The sequence below is a fragment of the Mus caroli genome, unplaced genomic scaffold, assembly GCF_978045245.1.
Source record: "Mus caroli unplaced genomic scaffold, Mus_caroli_1 scaffold_11, whole genome shotgun sequence".
Taxonomy (NCBI): domain Eukaryota; kingdom Metazoa; phylum Chordata; class Mammalia; order Rodentia; family Muridae; genus Mus; species Mus caroli.
The window spans coordinates 78,739,207-78,763,212 of NW_028227266.1; the positions used below are offsets into that span (position 1 = coordinate 78,739,207).

Sequence of the window (24,006 nt, forward strand, 5' to 3'; positions counted from 1 at the left end):
GCACGCACATACACACACACACATGCACACACATGTGTACACATAAACATAAGTAAAAGTTTCAAAATCGAGAAAGTTTTCTTTCTAAAAACAAAAAAGAAAGAAGAAAACGATCATCTTTGGAATGCTTGCTGAAGCTGAGCGGCATTCTGAGCACTTGACATGTACTGACTCGCTTAAGTCTTACGGCAATCTTACAATGTAGGAATGATTGCCTGCATGTGGTAGGCAATGAAACCTAGGCACAGGGACACAAAGCAAGGGAGCCAAGGTCACAAACCGGTCATTAAGTAGTAGAACCAGTACTTACATCAGAGAATATGGCTCTGAAAATATGTGTTTTGAACTTCTTGGTTCCCTCCTGTATTCAGTAATTATAGTACTACAGTCATTAAGTACATGATCTCTGACAGCCAAACCCTATGGACTTTACTATCTCTGAATATATATACTTTTAACAACAACAACAACCAAAAAAAAAAAAAAAACTGTTTTGTTTTGTGGTACTGGTGTTTGAATCCAAGGGCACAAGTGTTAAGCAAGTGTTCTATCCTCAGCTATGTCGCAAGCCTTAAAGAAGGACATTCAAAACCCCACCGCTTGGGAGACAGAAATCGAGATAATTTCATTAAAAGCATAGTTTTAAAAAAAATTAAAAGCCTCGCTGTATCCCTAGTCCTGCTGAAGACCAAAGAAGAGAAACTGGACTGAAAAGAAATACTTGCTTTAGTTAAAAAAAAAAAAAAAGTGTACGTATGAGCTATTTATTTAGCACTTTCTCGTAAAAGAGCAATTCTGAATGGCTGGGGGATGAGCCCGTTTACTGCTCAGGGAAATTCTAAAAATGTCTTTTAAAAATTCACTTTGGAGCCGGGTGTGGTGGTGCACGCCTTTAATCCCAGCACTTGGGAGGCAGAGGCAGGTGGATTTCTGAGTTCGAGGCCAGCCTGGTCTACAGAGTGAGTTCCAGGACAGCCAGGACTGCACAGAGAAACTCTGTCTCGAAAAAAAAAATTCACTTTGGGTCTGTGGTTTGATAAAAATTGAAAGCCGTTTGTGAGCTCTGTGTTCATAAGCAAAACCTCACAAAGACACAAACAACAACAACAACAAGAAAAAAAAACAAAGAGGCCTTGGAGAGAAATTAACATTTGGTTATTTGGTGTCAGAACAATGCTGGGTTGTTTTCTTTTGTTTTGTTTTTTTTTTTCCTCCTGGATATAATCAGGTTTTCCATTTTCTGTTAATCTGGTTATCATTCTATTAAGACTTTACAGAACTGGGGGCTGGAGCAATGGCTCAGAGGTTAGGAGCAAGGCTGCTTGTCCAGAGGACCAGGTTTCATGGCAATTATCATCTGTCACTCCAGTTACAGTGAATCTGACTTCCTTTTCTGATTTCTATGGGCACCAGGAACACATGGGGTGCACATACATGCATGCAACCAAAACACTCATACACATAAAAAATAATTAAGATGATTTTTAAAAGAGGTTACAGAGAGATGGCTCAGAGGCAAAGGCACTTGATGTCGAGCCTGGCAACCTGAACTTGATTCCCTAGACTCACATAATGGACAGAAAGAACCAAATAAAACCCTGGTTGCCCTCAAATCCTTTTGTTCTCCTACCTTAGTCTCCCAAGTTTAAAAAAAAAAAATGGGGAAGAGGGCAAGAATACAAGCAAGCAAGAAAGCAGTGCTGGCTGCCCTTGCAGAAGACCCAGGTTCAGTTTCAGCACCACGTGGTAGCTCTCAACTCTCCTTAAGTCCAATTCCAAGATGTCTGATTCCCTCTTCTGTCCTCTGTAGCATGTGGCACGCACACACAGTACACATACATTCAGGCATATATACACTCATATACATACAGCATGTATCATTTAAAAGAAACAAAGATGCACAAGAGCAAGAAAGGAAGGAGCATGAATGCTGTGATAGGATCATAGTCTGCAGTCACAGATGCCAGCATCCCACTGTCAAGGAGCACGGACAACGTTCTCCAACCTATGCTTCTGCTCCCTCTCCTTACACCACAGCCACGCCCCTCTCTTACTCAACACTCTTAACTGTAATGGTTTGCAGTTGCTATTGCTCCCAATTTTCTGAGGCAAGATCTCACTATATATCTCAGACAGGCCTCTGTCCATCCTCTGATCTCCTGAGTGCTAAGACAGCAAGTGAGCACTACCATACCTTATTCAATGTTTTTTGAAAGAAAGTGGAATTTGTAGCCAGACTTTTGCTACTTTGTGAATTCCTCTTTCTTCCACCCTTCTCCACCTTTTTAACTTCCAACACTAGGAGAAAAAAGGGATGGGGTGGGGGGCGAGGGAGAGGGTAACATTATCTTTAGACTACTTGCTGCCGATTAGGGGTCTTAAGTTCCTTGGTGCAAATTTGATCTTTGCAGTCAAACTATCTAACTTATACCTACTTAACAAACCACAATCAACAGCAACCAACCAACAGGAACCAACAACAACCAATTACAAACATCCACTCCCCAAGCCTTCCTGGGTCCTAGCATTTATATGCCCTCTGAAAAGTCCCAAGAATTCCAAATGTCAAACAATCACAGAAACTATCTGCAGCTGACAAAATCACACCCCTACTAAAGCACGAGGCAAATCATAGTCAGCTGCTGCAGACAGTCTGAAGCAGCCCACATCCCACACATGGGATTAAAATGAAAACACATTCTTATAATACGTGTGTGTGTGTGTGTGTGTGTGTGTGTGTTTAAAGAAACCAAAATTATAAAATTGTATGGGCACTCTCTAGAAAACAGAGAAACAAATCTGAAAACTGGGAACTGGGTATACAACTCCACATAATGATCATAATTTTTTCTCCACAGAACACATAGGTTTCTATCAGAATGCTATACAGATACCTAGATAAACTCAAACAAATAAACAAAACAAGTTTTGGCTTGGCTGAAGGTAGAGCCATTAATATTTCTGATTCTGAAGTCAGGCAAAGCTAGCTTGAATGTTCAAACTTCACTACTTGTGGTGTGCATGAATTTAGCAAATCATTTTCTCCTAAGCCTTATTTGCATATTCTATTAGATGAATAAAGAAACTTAAGGTTGTGCACTATGATGCTATCAGGAAGAGGTAGGTTTGGACAGTTGCAAAATTGCGTACTCTGTAGCTTTGAGAATGATATTTATCTACATGGTTACAATAGGCATGTAGATAAAATCTCTCAAACAAAATGTTGTGAAAGAATTCAGACTCAAAAAGTACACTGTGTGACTTCATCCACATCAAGCTCACAGCCAAACCATGAGAATCTGCAGCATGGGAACAAGGATGCATAGGGCCATTGGAAGGTAGAACACTGCTGGAACTGGCCAGGAGGAAGACTCACATGAAAGACTCACTTCTTACATATTGCAACCACTAAGATTAATCAAAATAATTCATGCATTTTTCTGTTTACAGGCTTTAATTCAGTGAAAAAAAAAAACTCAGACACATGAATACCTGTAGATACTTCCCCTCTAAAAAACTCAGAGGAAACAAGATTTTTGTCTGAGATTTGCTTCTGTTTTATTTTGGGAAGAGGAAACAAAATGGCCACAGATGCAGAAGGCAAGAAGCAGCTACCCAAGATGCTGCTCAATGGGCTCTCATGGGAACTTTAGGTTTTCTCTGATATAATGCAACACTGTTGGCACAAAAGTACACAGTCAACAAATGTTACTTAAGTATAACATCATTATGAATATCAGAGCTGGGTGTGGTAGTGTACAACTTTAATCCCTGCACTCGGGAGCTGATGATGGGAAGACCAGGGGGATCATCCAAGGCAATGGAGTATAAAGCCAGTTAGTCTCAAAATAGCTGATAACACATATATGTGTATATATGGGATGGATGGATAGATAGTAGATTAAAAACATTTATGAGCTGAACTCTGTATCTAACAGAATCCTTCCACAGAACACATGTGAAATTTCACTAGTGTCATGAGAACACTAAAAGAGAATTAGATTTATAGTATTAGTAATACACTACTAATAATTGAGATTTAAAAAGAAAGAGAACAAAAAGGGAACTGGAGAGGCCTGCCTGAAACAGTTAGTTTACAAGTTACTGGAAAAGATGCCTTTCCTATTATTACAAAGCTCATGAGCAAATGGTCTGCCTGTTTGAAACTACAAAGAACACTGTCAAGGGACTTAGGAAACGGGGGGGGGGGGGTTGGCCGGGGGGGCAGGGTGTGGGGGGGGGGGGTGCGGTGAGAGCTGCTGCAACCCTGCTTGTGTATCAGCACTGTGGCCACAAGATCAGACATTCAAGTGAAAACAGGGGAGACGCCTTCTGAACATTTGAATCTGGCATTCCTCTTAGAGCTGAGCAAGCCTTCTTGAGCTCAATATTTGCATTTATCTTATTTCCTTTCACCTAAGTTAGGGGTTTACTGCTGTTATCAGATACCATGACCAAGACAAGTCTTACAAAGAACTTGAACTAGCTTACAGATTCAGAGGTTCAGTCCATTATCATCAAGGTGGGAGTATGGCAGCGTCCAGGCAGGCATGGTGCAGGAAGAGCTGAGAGTTCTACATCTTCAGCTGGAGAATGCTAGCAAAATACTGGTTTGCAGGCAGCTAGGAGGAGGGTCTTAAACCCCACACCAACAGTGACACACCTATTCCAACAAGGCCACACCTACTCCAACAGGGCCACACCTTCTAATAGTGCTACTCCCTGGTTCAAGCATATACAAACCATCACACCTTTTTTCTGAAAATGGGGTAGCAAGTCACCTTCTGATGGAAATGAAACCAATAATCAGGAATAGAAGCTTGTTTCTAAATGATCAGAGAACTTTGTAGCTCTGATGTTTTCCTCTTGGTAACCTGTCTTAAGGACTACAAGGCAGTCCACAATGTATTGGAAGAGAAGGTTCTCTTTTTTTTTTTTTTTTTTTTTTTTGGTTTTTTTGAGACAGGGTTTCTCTGTGTAGCCCTGGCTGTCCTGGCACTCACTTTGTAGACCAGGCTGGCCTCAAACTCAGAAATCCGCCTGCCTCTGCCTCCCGAGTGCTGGGATTAAAGGCGTGCGCCACCACGCCCGGCTCGAGAAGGTTCTCTTAAAGCCTTGTGCTAACTAAGTATAATACAAACAGACACATGGACGTTAGAATCACTCAGTAGAGTGAGGCAATAAAAAAGTAAATAAAAACTACAGAACAGTAAACATTTTAAAACAAAGTTGGTCTCTATAATCATGAGTTTCCAGATGCTTCTTAAAAAAAAAAAAACAGTACAGGCTGAGGATGTAGCTTAATGTGCATTCACACACACACACACACACACACACACACACACACACACACACACACCTGTGCTACATACCTTTAATCCTAGCATTTAGGAGGCAGAGATATGTGAAGGTCAACACCATCCTAGGCTAAATAGTGAGTTCCAAGCCAGCCTGGGATACATGAGACCCTATCTCAAAAATATGATTTTTTTAGGCCTGGAGAGATAACTCAAATTGTAAAATGTTTGCTGGGCAAACATGAAGACTTGAGTTTGATACCCAGAATCCACATGGTGCAAAAAGTCAACAGGCTTCTGCAAGTTGTACTCTGAACTCACACACATACACACACTCAAATGTGTGCATGCCCAAATGCACATTTGTGCGTGCATGCATTAACACATACACATAAAATTAAAATAACAATACAGGAGATTATCGAGTTATTTAGTGAATTGGAAAGAACTGCACTGAAAGGTGGGTGAGAGTGGTGGGTAAGAAAACACAATCAAACAGGTGACTGTGGCATCCATGAGGAGTTAGGAACAAACATATATGCCTTTTCTGTGTGTGCACAGTGTTTCTATAGAAATCCCTGAAAGTGCTGGGGTGGGGTGGTATATATCTGAAGTACACGTACCATAACAAGAACAGAAGATGGATATCTCTCCAGGGCTCTCTAAGCTTCTAAACTCCATATATTCACTATACTTCATGATGAGAGAAAAGATCACTTATTTCTCACTGGGGAATTTGTCAGTATTTAACATAAAGGTTCATACTTAGGCCAGGTGTGGCTCTTGTCTGTTATTCCCACACCCAGGAGGCTAAAGCACAATTCCAGCTCCAGGCCAGGCTAAACCACATAAGGTGAACCTGTCTCTAAAAAGCAAGGCCTCACACAACATAGCTTACCTTTCTTGTTACTACTCAGGATTTCAATGAGTTTGCCTCTGAATAATGTAATTAAGAAAATGAATATCAATATTTTTCCCTGGTGTGGGTCTGGATTCAAGTTCACTAACTTATCCCTCTCTTATTGGGTACTTCTGTTGTCTGAGGTAATCTTGCTGTATTCCTCTGGCTAGTCTCTGCCTCCCACGTACAGGAATTATCAGCTGGCACCGAGAAGCCAGGTTTATCCTCCCAACCATTTGCTCGCAGGAAAAAAAAACGAAAAGGTTATCTTACAGTTTTTGAGGTTTTTTTTTTTTTCTTTCAACAAACTAAGCTTCCTTAGATGGCCACAGAGTGTAGGTTTTCTGCTCTTTTATCTCCAATGTCTTAATTCTCACCTCCCCTGTGCATTTCTGCCATGGCTCCTACTGTGACATTTTCTTCTAAGCCATGAGCCATGTATGGGATCTACACAGAAATTGTGCATGGTGTGGGAGGGCATATTTTCTCCTTTGGGGTTTACCTAAGGGAAGGGTGTGGTCATTCTGCTGCAGTTGACCTTAGGAGGATGAGACATTCCTTTTCCTTTTCTTACTAAGAGCTAGAACATGACATCACTATATTAATATGTCATGTGGTTACAAAGACCCCACTAGTGCGATGATATTTCCCCAGATATTTCCCAGAGTTTTACCTCTGGGGCTCTCTCCCCTCCTCTCACAGCCTCTGCTTCTAGTTGTGTTCTTGTGGGTGACAGGACACCAGTGCCCTGAGCTTAAGGAAGCAGCAGGAGAGGGCCACGTGGACAGCGACCTATAGATTCAGGCCAGCCAATTTTCATTACCTAAAATGTGTTACTTGTTATAAACTTTGTTTTTAACATAAACATCTTTGTTTGCAAAGCATGTTTCACTGCTTAGGTCTTTCTACATAATTCTAAACTGTTGAAAACACTGTCAAATACACGAATATAAGAAAGGACAAATGTTTCCTTTTTTTTAAAGTCGCTGACTTAATTATCTGTAGCTTTGCTAAAGAAGAAAAGTATGTTACAGTTTCAGGGCCAAATTTTTCTTGTTTATTCCTCCACCTCCCTCTAAAAAAAAATACTATTTGATTCTTTTGTGTCTCTGAATGCTTGGAAATCCAGTCATCTGTAAAACGAGTGCATCCGAGTGTAAATTGACCCACGACGTGTGTCAGAAAATAAATCTACACATTATGGAAGCGAAGAGGCTTTATCCGCACACCGACACTGTACAGCTTCTGATACTTAAATAAGTGGATGAGAACGAGAGAACCCGCCTTGAGGAGAGGCTCACAGTGAGTGGAGTCAGGAACACAGCTCAACTCAGTGTCAGCCCAGATTCGCTGACAGGACAAATCCAACACCGGATCAGCTTCCGCTAAAACAACGAAAATCCCACATTGTCTTTTTGCGAGATTCAACTAAAATCTGCTTTAGAAATTACGTCATAATAGGTGTGAACACTAACTTAATGCAAGGCTCTCAGATGAAGTGCTTCTGAGTCGAGAGAAACCTCACCATCCAGAAGCTACTTGGCAATGTCCGGAAGCATATTTCACATGGAGGGTTGGGTTGGCATCCAGTGCTAGGACTGCCCCCAGAGAGGAATTACGCTGCCCAAAATATCAGTAGTGCGTGGGCTGATGAACTTTGCACTAGAGGACTAAAGTAGTAATAATAATAATCAGACAAAATGACCAACAAGAGTTTGGAGTCTGACAGCGATAATGAGACAGAGACATTAAAAACCATTAAGAACCACAAGATATACAAATAGGAAGTTGCAGCTAGGACTTGAAGGTAGAGGTCTTACCTGGCATGGATGAAACCCCAGTTTGATCCCTAATACCACCATCAAGGAGGGGAAATGTTAAGCAATATAGAGATTTTAAAATTACTTTTAGCTTTAAGGTTGGGGAATTTTTAAGAAAAAAAAAGTTTACTATCCATCTTAATTTTTGTTTGTTTGTTTTATTTTGTTTTGTTTTGTTTTGTTTTAGTAAACTTAGATGTGAGTGGGGGAGGGTGTTGGGAGTTTTTGTTGGTAGTGGTGATTTCAATGGTGGGTTTGGTTGTTGTTTGTTTGCTTGTTTGAGACAGGGTCTCCCTACATAGCTCTGTCTGGCCTGGAACTTGCTATATAGACCAGACTGGTCTGCCTCTGCTTCCCTGGTGCCAGGATTAAAGGCGTGCACCGCCCGCACCAGGCACAGTTGGGTGGCTTTTTGTGATGGAGTTTTGTTGCTTATCCTCTTTTCTGGAACTCACTATGTAGTCCATGTTTGCCTCAAATTTGCAGTGATCGTCCTGCTTCTGCCCCTAGCTCGTGCAGTCAAACAAGCTAGTGATATCTGTAGTTCTTTTTAACATAAATAAACTAAATAAGTGCAGAAACATTTACTCTGCTCTAAAATAGCACAGGATTCTATGAGAAATAAAGGCCAGCAAATGAAGCCCTGAGTTCTGTTCTAGCAGTACACACTCATACTCACACACTCACACACACACACACACACACACACACACTCATATGCCCAACATGTGTGCACACAAACATAAACACAAGCACTCACACACACACATGCACACTTACACAACACACACATGCATACTTACACACACATGTGCACATACACTCACACATGTGCACATGCACACACATACACACATATGCACACACTCATACACATATACACACATGCACTGACTTACACCCACACCCCACACATATATGTGCACATATACACACACATAAGCACTCACACACACATGCATACTTAAACACACCCACACACAGGTGCACACTCACACACACTCACTAACACACACGTGCACATACACACATGTGCACATACAGTCACACACACATGTACTGACTCACACTCATACTCCTACACACACATGTGCACATAAACTCACTCACACATGCACTGACTTACACTCACACCCCCCACATTTGTGCACATACACACACAGGTGCACACTCACACACACACACACACACACACACTCACTAACACACATGTGCACATACACTCACACACACATGTACTGACTCACACTCATACACACACACCCAAGTACACACACACACACACATAAACACAAGTATTCACACACATGCATACTTACATACACCCACACACATGTGCATACTCACACACACTCACTCACACACATGTGCACACACACACACACACACACACACACAAACAAGATTCGAATCTCAAGCTCAAATCTCTGGATAGCATTGGGATCTTTGTACTAAAGGAAGAATTACAATGATGAAGACAAGAGATCAAGAAGGATGCCTGCCGACCTTGCTTTAGTTTTTATGGGGTGGGTAACACTAGCATCCCTTCTCACAGCCAGATTTCAGCAAGTTTGGTGACCTCATAAGCATCACCATGCTCCCCGTGCAAGACACTGTTGTAGGGAATTCCTCCTTGGTAAGTGGTCAGAACACCTAGTAGAAGACAAAGAAATGTTGGCTTTCGTTTTGGTTTGTTTTTTAAATTTTACTTATTTTTGAGCATTTCATTCTTGTAGAAAGCAAAACACGATCTGTCTACACTCATCTCCTTATCCAGTTTCCCCGCATCATCCCACCTCTCCCCCTCTGCGGTACTGGATTTTTGTCTGTCCGTCTGTCTGCTTTCGAGACAGACTTTGTCAATATCTGGACTCTGGATCCTCCTGAGGTTACTACATCCAGGCAGATGAAAATATCTTTCAGATGCTCAGAACCGTGTAAGAGTTGTGTCTCTTCACGGATGACCCTGGAAGTTGTCCCACCACAGGGCTCCCACCCTCCATCCTTCTGCACTTCCTTGGTGTCTCAGGTCTTTCTGTCCTGAGATTACATTTCCCAGATAACAGCTGATATTAAATAACCATCACTGTCTTGGTTCAGCCCTTGCTCACTAGGGTACCTGAGCACTAGTTGAAGACATCTGCAAGAGAAACTCTACTTTAATTTCTGTCATTCCACAGAAATGGAAAAACGGCTATGCAAATTGCAGATGGACAGAGGAATTCTGGCTGAAGCAATAATCTGCCAATGGGCTGCATCGTGGGAGATCACAGAACCTTCAGGAAACAGCAAAGATGGCAACGGAGTCCGAAGTGCTGGAGAGGTTCGGAAAGCTTGAGCCCAGTGATGCAGAACACTCTTAGACCTTGATCTGACCCACAGCCCTCTGTATTTTGTAAAGTTTCTCTATTTTGGCTGAATTTCGACATTTAGTTGGTTTACACAACGAAAGTAGCTTGTTTGTCTACATGCTTGCCCTCCCCAGCCTCATAGCTGATTCAGACGTAGCCTGACTCATCAGTCACAGGGCTTGAAACGTGACCCTTTGCTGACCCCTAGAGAAAGAGACTCACACATACATTGTACCACATACCTGAACTCCACTCAGAGCCAATGCCATACTGCTGTTCTTTGTCTGTGGTGATTTTACCTCTTCCAGTAAACACCCTATCTCAAGAGACAATTCACCTCTGTTTTTCCCTTGAATCCCAAACTCACAACCTTTCCCAGCAGAACAGCGTCCAGTGGGAATAGAGAACAGGACCAGTGACAGTGTCCAGTGGGAATAGAGAACAGGACGACTGAACTCCGCTAGCAACTGCTCGGTTGCAAGTTCCCCTCCAGAAATTTTGAGAACGCCTGGGTCCTTTTTAATGTGCAGGGATAAGGAGAAATCCAACACAGAACGTTAATCCTTGAGAATACCTCCTGGTCACAATGCATCGTCAAGGTCACTTTGTTACGAATAAAGCCTGGATTGTTTGGGGAGGGTCACCCAGTCTTTCACATACAAAATCAATATGCCTTTCTACAGAGCTGTTTAATACATCTCTTGCTGCTCAGGCCAATGCCCAGACAGGAAATTTTCTAAGCGCCAGAGGAAAGGCAGTGCCCCCTCTTCCCTATGGGAGAGTTCCAGCTTCGAGAAAGTTGCCCAGACTTTCCCTTTGACAAAGAAAATCCACATCAAAGGAGGTGGAAACAATGGTCCTGTTCCCTCAAAGCCAGGCGTTCAATCTTGTTGCCTTGCTAAAGAGACTCATGGTCTTCCTTCCTGTTCTTGGACCATATATCCTTCAAGACTCACTGCAAAAATCTGTTGGGGAATATGGTGCCCATGCCTGTAATCTCAACACTTGAGGTAGGAGGACTGTAGAAATCTGCCGGGCAGCCTTCAAGGAATGTATAAATGAGAAGCAATGTAAAGGAGAGGGATGGAAATAAATCATGTGTTTCTGTTAACATATTAGAAGCTATCCATCCTTACTCATATTCTGTCAACAGGAAAATAATATTCAAAACTAATATTTTTGACAGAGTCTTTTTTGTTGTTTGGTTGGTTTCAGATGCCATCTTACTCTGGCCAAGACAAACCTAGAACTTTTGTTTGGGGATAACCTCAAACTCACAGCAAGTGCTGAGATTTACAGTTATCTACCACCAGGCCCAGCTTCTATGTGGTGTCTTTTAAAAACAGATGTAGTTTTCATGATATTTAAGTATGTGTGTCTGTGGAGAGGTATATGCACAGAGTGCAGGTTCCTCCAGATGCCCAAGGCTGCAAATCCTCCTGGAGCTATCGGTGGTTCTGAACTTCCAACAGGAGTGCTGGCGACCAGACCTGGGTTCTCTGCAAAAGCAGTAAGAGCTCTCAGCCACTGAGCCGGGCGGGTCCTCTGCCCTTCTGTGACCTCATAAACTTGTTGTCCTTAGGGTGAAGTAGCTAGAGATATTTTATAGAACTAGCTGTACTCCTGTGCAATTTCCTTTTGTTAAGTCCCATCGAAGCTGAATGTGTAATAGCAGCTCTATTTCTGGGAATATGCAATTGTGTAACACAAATTCCCCAGAAGCTATCTTGGAAACTCTGGGATTCACGTTTAAAGAGAATAGTTTAATGGATGAATAGAAATGTTTGTAGCATGTTGAACTTAGTCTTTTATTCCTTTCTGAATAACATGGGTACGTGTGTGGGATGGGGTGATGAGATTTGCCCTCTCCATCCACTATGCGATCCTGCTTGTAGATATTTTGTAGTCTTTGAAAGGCAGTTGTCCTCCAATTGTTCATTATGAACATTTCAGAGAAGCTCTGACATTTGCTTTCAGTTTATTAATCATTAAAGTGAAATAAAACCTTTCCTGGGAAACTCCACCTGGCTTTTTCTTGGTATCTGCATGGCCTGAACTCTCTGCATTTGTACGCTTGTTCACTACTGTTTGGAAACTGCACATTGCTGTATAGAAGTTCTGGTTAGACTTACTCAAAAGCAGAGTAACAATATACATTTTGTTGCTATTGCCTAGCACCATTAAATATAATAAATCCAATGGCAAGCCCATTAAAATGCATCAGGAAGTTGACAATCCCTGCTGGCTATTGGAAAAGCATTTCATACCACTCTAAAACATTAAGGACTCACAGTTCAGTTTGAGGAACTCTAAAGAGCAATCAAAGCCCTAAGTGGAAATATGATAGATAATAGTTTTTGGCCTCTCCGTAGTTAAAAAAGAAATCACAGAACCATACAACATTGAGAACAAGGCTTTTAGAGCTGTGGAAGTTGCCTTCAGTTTCTGAAGTCTAACGATTCTGACTGTCTTATGAATGGCAGCTGTTGATTCAGCTTACCAAGAACGTGTAGGTCATATATAGTGAATCAGAAGTTCAAAGTCATCCTTGGCTAGATAAAGAGTTTGATAAAGGCCAGACTGAGCTACATAGACCTTGTCTTTAAAGAAAAAAAGCCACAGAAATAAAAGAATAAATCATTAGTATCATACAGCCCTTGTGCACCATGATCAAGGCTTTTTCTTGGGCATGGGAAGAATTATGTTATGTCTCACTTCTACAAATATCATCTAGTGGATTTCACAAACATAATCAGAATTTAGCCAACTTGTAATCAGAGCAAAATAAAATAATGTAATGATAAAGAGCCAGAAGCACTTGTATTCAATGCAGGAGCTTTTAAGGCAGAGAATCCTTCTCTGAAGGGTCTGGATAAATCAGTGATACAGACAAAGATATATGACATACATAAAATGGAAACTAGCCAGTTTTCAATTATGCACAATTATAACAGAAAATATATAGTGATTAATACACACCAAGAAAATATTCAAATATATATTATACATTAAAATCTCAACCATCCCAAACTTTTATACATCACATATTAACTGAAGACAAAGGACCTAAAACAACATCTTATAAGTCACTTGCCTAAAAATCATTTGGTTGCTCACAAGGTGGTGCCACATACAAACTGTTGTCTAAACAAGAGGGTCTGTCCTCCATCAGAACAGCAAGCCGTGAACCACACATTCCTCTATGGCTGTAGACTGCAGGTCTATCACTAGTATCCCATAACTGATTAAAAATCACAATCCTGAAATACAATTCTAAAGAAAATTAGAGCCAATTACATAAACCAGTTACATAAGATGAGATAGGTAGGTAGATAGATAGATAGATAGATAGATAGATAGATAGATAGATAGATAGACAGATAGATAAATAGATGGACAATAGGCAGATAGTAGATTCATAGGTGAGAGAAGGGAATGAAGACATTACTATGAAAATTGGTCCATAGAATTATAGAAGCAGGGACATCTCTGATTTGCTGACTGAGGTAGAGAACTGGAAAAGATGGGGATGTAATTCAATCCCTAGTTCTAAGAGCTAAATAGTGGGAAAGAAATACTGTAAGCCTGGCCCAGGTCCAAGTTCTGAGAGCTAGGAGCATTTTCTGGAAGGAAAAGATGGACGCTCTAGTTGAGGGGAGGGGCTTCCCCTGAGCTTTGTCTCTACGGGGGCCTCATTATATGAGATGGTGCCCACCCACGCGGGCTGAGGGAGATCTCCTTTACATTTTACTGACTTAAATGCTAATCTCTTCCAGAAACAGCCTCTCAAAGACAATGAGAAATAATGTTTTCCAGATATCTGAATATCCTTTAGCCTTGCAGTTCACATGACTCCTCTCCTGGGAAACGTAAGACCCCCATCAAACCTATAATGTTCTATTGAAGGCCCACATTCTTGAAGATCTTTATTCACCATCTCGTTTACTTAAATATAGGGTGGGCAAGCAGTATCTGATTAAAGTATATATTTAGATAATATATTAGGGTTATAGCTCTAAAAAATAGACTATGTGCATATATTGAAGACCTTCAAACATTGAAGTTTTTGTTCTTGTGTTTCGAGGAAAAATCTTATACCAGCAAGGCTGTCCTGGAACTCACGAAGGTGGCTTCTGATTCCTGATCCTCCTCACCCTTCCTGGCAGGTCAGGTTCTGACTTAATGAGATTACTGTGTTTGGAAGCATGGGACACCCTAAAGTGCCTTCACTCTTGGTGCACCTCTTTTTTTTTCTTTCTTTTTTTTTTTCAATGAAACAACAGAAGCTATTCTGTTGAGTAGAGGAAGGGGGAAATTAGGCAAGCCTCTATCTGAATACTTCCTCTAACCATTTAAACCGTTAAGACATACAAATACACAAAAATATGTGTGGAGTAGTTGCATTTCTTGGCAAGAATGTGGTTGGGTGAGGACGAAAGAGGAGTAGAAGCCTAGAGTCTCCACGAGTACATAAGTAGCTATGGACCTTGACTTTAGTGGGAGGATGCCTGGCAAGGTGACAGGTTCATACTGTCCCTCCTTCTGGAGTAAGATTTATAAGAACCTGATCCAAGCCTGAAGTAGATGCTACAGAACAACATACAACAAAGTGGTTCAGAGTGACTGTTGTTTGCCCAAAGCCTAGCTCAGTTTTGTTACGCATTCTGTTACCTAGCTAACTAATACTCCCCAAATTCATTGCAATTGCACACAGCTCTGTGACTAAGGTCTGTCCTTCTAAAGAGAAGGCTTTTTCTTTTTCTTTTTCTTTTTCTTTTTCTTTTTCTTTCTCTTTCTCTTTTTCTTTTTTTTTTCTTCTTTTTCTCCTTTTTCTTTTTCTTTTTCTCTTTCTCCTTCTCCTCCTCCTCTTTCTCCTTCTTTTGGTTTTTTGAGACAGGGTTTCTCTGTGTAGTCCTGGCTGTCCTGAAACTCACTCTGTAGACCAGGCTGGCCTCGAACTCAGAGATCCACCTGCCTCTAGAAGTCTTGTGTGCCACTCGAGATCTAAGCTCGAGATAACAAGAACAGGTTCCTCTCTGTTCTCTTCTCCTTCCCACTGACTGAATCTTCCATATGGGACATTGTATCTGTCCCAGCAATACACAAGCATTGTCCTGGTAGATGCAGCAAGGTAGACGGAACCCAGGTCTCTGAATCGCCATGTGGAGCTGATCTGCCCTGCAGATCCAGATCATTGTATGCAGACCTTTTATTCTTTCACCACTGTACACAGGGTGTCAGGTACAGTGGCTTAGCCTTAGAATGACAAACCTGGAAGAGGAAACATGTTATGAAGGAAAAGTTATGTGTTTCTTTAAAGTTTTTTTGTTTGTTTGTTTTTTGTTTTGTTTTTTCGAGACAGGGTTTCTCTGTGTAGTCCTGGCTGTCCTGGAACTCACTTTGTAGACCAGGCTGGCCTTGAACTCAGAAATCTGCCTGCCTCTGCCTCCCGAGTGCTGGGATTAAAGGCGTGCGCCACCATGCCCAGCTAAAGTTTGTTTTTTAATGCAGGTTGGTTATCTCTACTCTGAAATGCTGTGACTAAAGATTTCAGGGTTTTCTTTTTTCTTTTTGGAATATTCATATATATGTAATGAGATATTTGGAGGGCAGAACCCAAGCCTACATATAAAATTCATTTGTTTCATGGGCATCTTAGACCTTAGCCTGAAGGTGATTTTATTCAGTGTTTTTTGTTTTTGTTTTTGTTTTTGAATGTCTGTTTTAACTTGCCACATGGGCAGATGTGGTAGCCTGTCAGTCCTCTGGTGTTTGCACATCTGGTCCCAGCTGGTGGTGAAGTCTGGAGAAGTTAAGGAAACTTTAAGAGGTGGTGGAGCCTTCCTGAAGGAAGAATGTGGCTGAGGGTGAACTCAAAGGCTTTAGAGCCCAGCGTACTTGCTTTCCGCTCCGATCCCCATGTTTGGATGCAGGATGCTCAGCCAGCTTCTATGTGCTCAGCCAGCCTCTGATTCCTGCCTTCTCTGCCTGTTGCCAGAATGGACTCCTCTATCCCTGTGGAAGTCAAACCAAGCCTTTTCTCCCCTAAATTGATTCTTCTCAGGATAATCTGAGCATCAGAGGCAGACACTGGAAAAACACAGATCTTAATTTTCCTTAGCTCCTTTATATTCACCGTCCCAGCCACCATTATACTAGCTAATACCATGAGTGGACAAATTTAATTTTCTAAGTTAATTAACTTGACAAGACTTCGAGTCAGAATGAGAAACAATGCCAGTGACTCCTAGAAGTTTCTACGCCCTCCAAAACAAGTGGACATCCCCTCCCCCCAAAAGTAGATGCTTTCCGTTTTCTATGGCGGCAACTCTCTGTCAGTGGCGATACTGGCAGTTTCATAGGAATTTAGACAAAAATGACTGTGTTAGCCTAGATACATTGCACTAAATAAAACTTCTCTGATCACGCTTTTGTTTAGCAGAACTTTTTTTAAGCCTGGAAGGGGGAAAGAGGCATGGTCAGGACATTTGCTAACACGACTTTATTTTACATTGTTTAGTCAGTCAACTCTTGGCCAGGGCTAACTCTGTTGAACAAGCCTACTTAAGATGATCCACATCCCTTCCTCCAGACAGGATCCTGGCTCTATGCACTTCCTGTTGAGATTGTGGAGAGAATAGAACAGGTAACTAACTATACGTGGAGATGTTAGTAATCCATAATAAGGCATTAAGGGCACAGCTTCATATAGGCATTTGAACAAAGAATTTAGACTGGGTCTATGGAAGGCCAAGAATTTTCATTTTAGGATTTTAGTGATTAGTGAGCAAATAAAATTTAAAGAGACTTCTTAAAGAGATAAAGTTACCTATCTTGTGCTTTTTGGTTTTATATTTTTAAAAACACGTATTCTGAGAGGACAGGAAAAATCTTTATCCGTACTGCACTAACAGTTTCATCTATACAACACTTCATATTTTAAGGTAATAACTTGGCTGGGAAAACCCTGTGAACCTGTCACACCTGGGGAATACTCTGTGTTAAGATAATGACCACAGAGCCAGGAGAGCTAGCTCAGTGGTTGAGAATTCCTATTGTCCTTCCAGATGACCCTAGCTCTGTTCCAAGCATCCACACTGTGGCTCAGAACTACCTGTAACTCTAGCACAGGGGACCCAACACCGTCTTCTGACTTCCATGGGTACCAGGTACTCGTGTGATATACATACCTTCAGGCAAAACACACATACACATCAAAAGATGATTTCTTAAACAGCACGAAAGCATGTCAACATCTTAACAGGGTGGGAGACAGCTTTGTGTTTATGCCTTAGCATCTTCTAATAGAATTTAAAGACTATATTCCCAAGAAAACACTCATTGTCACTCACATTCAGCCCTGGAAACTGCATTCCTCCTGAGATCAGCTCAACTGTGTAATGAGATCTTAAGCTTTGGCTGTTTGAGGTAAAGGACGCTCGTGGTCATGTCGGCTTCAGCTGAGTCTGTTGGGCATGGGGAGGCTAACGCCCAATTGTCTTTAGCCGTGTCCTACGTGGTTCCCAGCCTCACTGATGGCAGATTTTTGTAAGGAACACTGCATCACGCTAAATCTGAACATGGATGAAGACCAGAGAGTCAGAGAAGCCGGACATCCGAATGTCTTAAATAGACACACAGTTTAGTTAATATAGTTATAGTCAAATGACCCCTATTTACACAGACTCCTACTAAAACACGGTGTGCAGGTTACACACTCACTCAACTAACAAGCAGAAGTAATGACGCTGGAACACACTCACCTAACTTAAAGTAGTATACATGCAAATTTCACATGATTAAAAGGACCTAGTCAGTCTCCAGAAACACATCATGATTTTCATCTGTCCAATGAGATATATAAAGATACTTAAACTTTAATTAAATAATGAATATTTACATACTAAAAAAGCTTTTGCCTTTAAAATCTGCCTATTTAGCCTCCGTCCCCCATTTAACCTTCTGCAGCATATTCTTATTTTAAATTTTCAAGATTAAGCGCTTTTCCTTGAGGACGACACCTGCCGAGCTGAGCCTTAACACAGGTGCTCATTCTGCTGTGCTGCAGTGACAGCCCGTGAACACATGGGGGAGGGGAGGGCTGAAGTTCTCGGTCTGCTCCGCACATTTGATATTTACAAGCAAATGTTAGGTCCTGCTGGATTTTCAGGGAAAAAAAAATCCAAAATACTCTGAATATTTCTGGAAAATTAAGGTTATAAATCATAGAATAGTAACACAGAATTTTTATATCAACAAAGCTGGCTGACGCACGTGTGTCCCCTCTTCTTCAGCGTGTATGTGAGATACACTATAATAGAGATATAGTTTAATATAAGCAAAAATTATATTTTAATTTTATGCTTTAAAATGATCATCTCAGCTATTTTGTGGTATTATTCATTCAACATAAGTCTAAAAGATTTTAACTGCCTTAATGAAATTGCAAATTTTCCTTCAATGTATGATGAAGCTATCATAAAGTATGTATTAAAGATTAGGGTCTGTGAGTCTGCTTCCTGGGCAAAGGCACCTATGAGCAAACTTGGTGACCTGAGATTGACCTACAGAACCCACACAAAGGAGAGATGGGCTCCACAGGGCTCTCCTCTGAACTCCACCAAGTGTTCTCCTCCCCCCGCCTGTCCCCCCACTCTCCAAATAAAAAATTGTGTGAGAATAAAAGCATAATTTTCTTAGAAAACTGGTGTATTCTCATGTTCACAAATTCTCCATATTTTGCGAGGTTGCTGGCTTCTTTGTTGTTTTCTGATTTTTGTTTGTTTGTTTGTTTGTTTGTTTGTTTTCGGGAGGGGTTGTTTTGTTTTGTTTTGATGCAAGGTTTCACTATGTTGCCCTGTGTAGTCTGGGATTCCTCCTCCTACTGCCTCCTCAGTGCTGGGATGAAGGTTATACCATGTCCAGCTTCAATGGTTACTTTTTCATTACATTATTCTTTTACAGTTATTGTCATTCTTCTATCAAGAAGAGGTTTTTCCTTCCTCCTCTTTCCCTTTCTTTTGCTTTCCTTCATTCTTAAAAACAGGGTCAATTCAAGCTCTCCTCAAATTCCCAACTCTCCGGCCTCAGGCTTCTAAGTACTGAGCTTGCAGGTGGGCCTGTGCCACCTCACCGTGCCTTTCCTTTTGAGTACCACTCTGGTGCCTTTGTGTCTGATGGGCTATGGTTCTTTGGTATTTGTAGGTTTTTGTCCCCTGCCCCTTTTGGAGGTAGGGTCTTGCTCTGTAGCACTGGATGATCTACAACTCAGTACGAATACCAGGCTGGCTTCGGGTTTGTGGCGATCTTCCTGCCTATGCGTCCGGAGACTGGAATTATAGGCAAGAATCACAGCCTAGTTTCCCACACTTTGGAAGAAGCTTGTAAATTAGCCAGCCTCTGTGAAGAAGAAGCCCTCCAGGGACACTTCCAGGGGAGGCGCATCTCAGCCGCACAGCAGTCCTGTCCTCAGTTGCTCTCTGCATGGGGGAGTTCTGACCACTACTGACAGCATTGTTATGTTTTCAAGTATCTAGTCTACCATCGCATAATCCCCTTCCCCATCTCATTTTCTGCCTGAAAGAGGGCAAAAAGCACGACAGACAACTGATGAAATTTTATTTTCCCTTAGATACATTTTAATAATGGATTTTTTTCTATATTCGCGTTCATTCACATATGAGGTTAAAAATTAAGGACTTTTCCAAAAGGAAAAAAAAAAAATAGATGTTTACACCAACACACACTAGTGCTCTAACCTGAATACATTTGTCCATCAGTGGCTGGTGTTTGAGCGCCATCTGGTGGCTACCTTGCTCTCTGCAGCATAGGATTTTATCAGCTATGACAATGGCCCATCAGCCTGACATAACAAATACCCAATAGAACACCTGCTTAGAAGCTATATAGAATGCCAAAACACACAACATGACTACATGCACAACACATGCTTTGAAATACATAGGTGGTTCCTTTCTACTATGCTCAATTACTCTCTAATAATGAAAACATTGAAAGTAAAAAATCCAGGGGCTGGCGAGATGGCTCAGTTGTTAAGAGCACTGGCTGTTCTTCCAGAGGTCCTTGGTTCAGTTCCCAGCACCCTCATGGCAGTCTCACCCAGACATGCAGGCACAACATCAATGCACATAAAAAACAAATAAAACTTTTAAAAAATAACATAATTTTTTTTTTTTTAGAAAATCCAAAATGTGACTATAGCTCAGTTGGTAGCATGCTCGCCTATCATGCATGAAACTCTAGACTTCAATACATAGTAATATCTAAAATGGGACATGGTGGCACACATCAGTAATTCCAGCACTCAAGATTATAAGGATTGTAAATTCAACGTCATGCTGGCTACCTGATGAGTTTGAGGCTGCCCTAGGCAACGTGAGACCTGTCTCAAAAAAGAATCCAGTAATCCTCGACTAATTTTTAAAAGTTAAGACAGAAACAAATTTCTTCATGGCATTTTCATAGAAATTTTGTTCTTATGTGTGCCGGTCCCACTGCTCTTCCCCGCCCCCACCCCACTCCCTCCCTCCTTTCTTTTGCTAATCTCTCTCCTCTACCCACAGTCTCCGTTCTGCTTTCATGCCACATGCATTCTATTATTCTCTCTCTCTCTTTTACCCCCTCTAATCTCCCTTAAGATCTCATCTTCCAGTCGGAGGGCAGCGGGGTTAGAGGGCAGGGGTGTGGCGGGTGCCAGACTGTGGCTGCAGCTCACCTCTAGCTGCTGTGCAAAGGCCTCGTCCTCACCCTCCAGTCCTCACTGTGGCCTACGGGGTCCCGGAGTGGTCCCACTGCTCCAACACCCCAGGCTTAGTGCCCGCAGACAGCGGGAACCTCAGCAAGCACGTGTGGACTTGTTACCAGGACATGTCTAGGCTTGGTGCATGACATTCTGCCCCGAAGTCTGCAGCCTCCTTAACCTAGCAGCCATCTACGCCAACCGTGACAACAGTCAGAGTAACTTTGAAGTCTGTGGCTCTGACTATGACTGCACACTGACGCAATATGCAGATGTGGTTCACCCTGAGGTCGTCAGTGTCTCCCGGAACATCCTGATAGATCCCCAACGAGGATCCGGAAGAATGACAAGGACCCCAGCTTTGCCATCCTTGGCCTTTTCACTTTGACACTTAGAAAAGTTCTCTGATGAAAATTGATGCTTTTCATTATGTACAACTGGAAACAACCTATAGAGACCTCCAGCCTGAGCTGGATGAAGTGACTGACCTTATACGGTGGCACCCAGCATTTGCCACTATAACATATGCGCGGCTTTACAGCAAGGGCCCATCCATCAAGCAATTCATGGACATCTCATTACCAGAGATGCCACTGCTGTCCTGCATGGTAAACTACTTTCTGGGCCACGGCCTGGAGTTTGACCAAATACACCTGCCTCTACAAGAATGTGAGAGATGGTACCCAGAATGTGCAGGGCCTCCTGAACCCACGGATTGAGCGAGGCACGGCAAAGTACATCCTGAGAGGGGATGAAACATTTGCAGTCTTGAGCTGCATGGTAGCCGTGTATAAACAGTTGTTCCTCATCACAAAAAGTCCCTTCAGCTTTGTAGACAAAGGCACACGGTACTTGTTAGGTCCTGATTGGCCCCAACACTTCGATGTAGTCATCATGCAGGCAGACAAGCCCAGCTTTTTCGCTGACTGACAGAATCTTTTTGGAAAGCTTTATGAGAAGGGATCCCTCCCCTGGGACTGTGTCATTTGCCTGGAAAAGGGCAATATCTATCTTTAGGGAAACCTTTTGACTTTCTTTGTCTGACAGAACGGCAAGTGCTGCGTGTGTTCGAGTTTGGTGTCTACCTCTATATTAACATGGCAGATCTCACGCTGCGACCTGGCAGGCACCCAGGAGCCTTCATCTCTGAGATAGATCGTGAGATCTGCATCATCAACACACAACAGTACGTGCACTGGTTGGCCACAGGTGCTCACTGGTGTGTGTGTGTGTGTGTGTGTGTGTGTGTGTGTGTGTGTGTGTGTGTAGCATGAGAACATAGAGAGTGTATGGAAAGGTCAGAGGACAACTTTGTAGAGTCAGTTCTCTCCTTCCCTTTTACATGGGTTCTGGATGGGTCTCTAAGCTTCCCTTTTACATGGTTCTACATGGGTCTCTAAGCTGGGGTGCAAGCCATTTCTCCAGCCCAGACTTCTTAATCCCACGTGTCTTGTTTGTCAGTTCTGGAGAGGGTATTTGTGCTATTGAAGTCCTTTACAGAAAGCCGTTACCTATGCCTATATCTTTTATATTTTACCTGTTTTCTTCTAGCATTTTCATTTTCAACTCTTATTTTAAGGTTTTGGTCCATTTCAAAATGATTTTTATGTGGAATGAGAGGTGGGGTCTAGTGTGATTCTTCTAAGGTGGATGCCCAGCTTCCCCAGAACCATTTGAGGAAGAGGCTCTCTTAGTCCAATATATGGTTTTGCAAAATCTTTCTCCAAAGATTAGGTAGCTGTTATCATGTGGGTTTACTTCTGAGTTCTCTCTTCCACTGGTCTACAGGGTTTGGGGTTTTGTTTTTGTTGTTGTTGTGGTTGTGGTTGGTTGGTTTTTGTTTTATTTTCTTATTTTTATTTTTGTGCTAGCACTATCCAACAGTCGGCTGTAGCAAGATTTTCCCTGTCCAATTAATGTAAATATTATTACAACAAGAAGCCTGTGATTGGACAGGGAAAAGGGAGGCGGAGCTAAGAGTTGCAGAGACGGGAGCGACACAGGAGAAGAAGAGGAAAATGGAGGACGAACAGGACAATTCAGATTCCATGTGGCTTTATTTTTTATCATTTTAGAGAGAATTTTTTGGTTTTTGCTCGCTCGGGTCAACCCCACTCGCTCAGGCCCAAAGATTTATTTATTATACATAAGTACACTGTAGCTGACTTCAGACACACCAGAAGAGGGCATCAGATCTCATTACGGGTGGTTGTGAGCCACCATGCGGTTGCTGAGATCTGAACTCAGGACCTTCGGAAGAGCAGTCAGTACTGTTACCTGCTGAGCCATCTTGCCAGCCCTCCGTGTGGCTTTAAATAGCCACAGGTAGCTGTAATATCATATAGGGATAGAATAATTGAGATAACTTGTCTAATCTAGGTGGGCAGCTTGTATCATTATCAATTGGCTCTGAGATTATTATGTGGGCATTTTGTGAATTGAGAATTTATTGGTATATTAATCTGACTGGTTATATAATTATAAGCTTCAAGAGTTTTGTTTTACAGGGTTACTGGGATTTGGGAGCCCTGACCACAGGGGGTTTATGGCTGAGAAGGGACGGTGGCTAGAAGACAAGCGAACTGGAGCTGGGAAGACCATGACTGGTCGCTGCTGAGGCTAGCCTAGAGGCAGAGGCAGCGGGATGACCTCAGGGACAGAGAGTAGCTGCGTGAAGCATGGGAACTTATGGTTCTTCTTTATTAATTCCCGCAACAGTCTCCTCATAGAAATAATTTGGTATCTCCTTTCCCCATTTCTTTCCTACCTGTGCCTTTTCTATTGATATGGCCTGTGATTATTTCTGCTGTTTATGTGCTAGATTATCCTTGATTTGTTTGTATACGTTGAACCAACACTGGTAGGAGGATTGATGTTA

General features: G+C 42.0%; 1 protein-coding gene and 1 pseudogene across 1 annotated transcript in view; one reads left to right on the forward strand and one right to left on the reverse strand.

The window, feature by feature from the left end:
* The window catches only part of Filip1 (filamin A interacting protein 1), a 196,404-nt gene extending 175,112 nt beyond the window's left edge, over positions 1 to 21,292 (reverse strand). Inside the window, exon 1 of the mRNA XM_021172494.3 lies at positions 21,105 to 21,292. The gene's annotated coding sequence lies outside the window, so the exon portion shown is untranslated. The remainder of the gene's footprint in view (positions 1 to 21,104) is intronic.
* Positions 17,817 to 23,745, forward strand: LOC110302378 (5'-nucleotidase domain-containing protein 2 pseudogene; annotated as a pseudogene).
* The last annotated feature ends 261 nt before the right edge of the window (positions 23,746 to 24,006 follow it).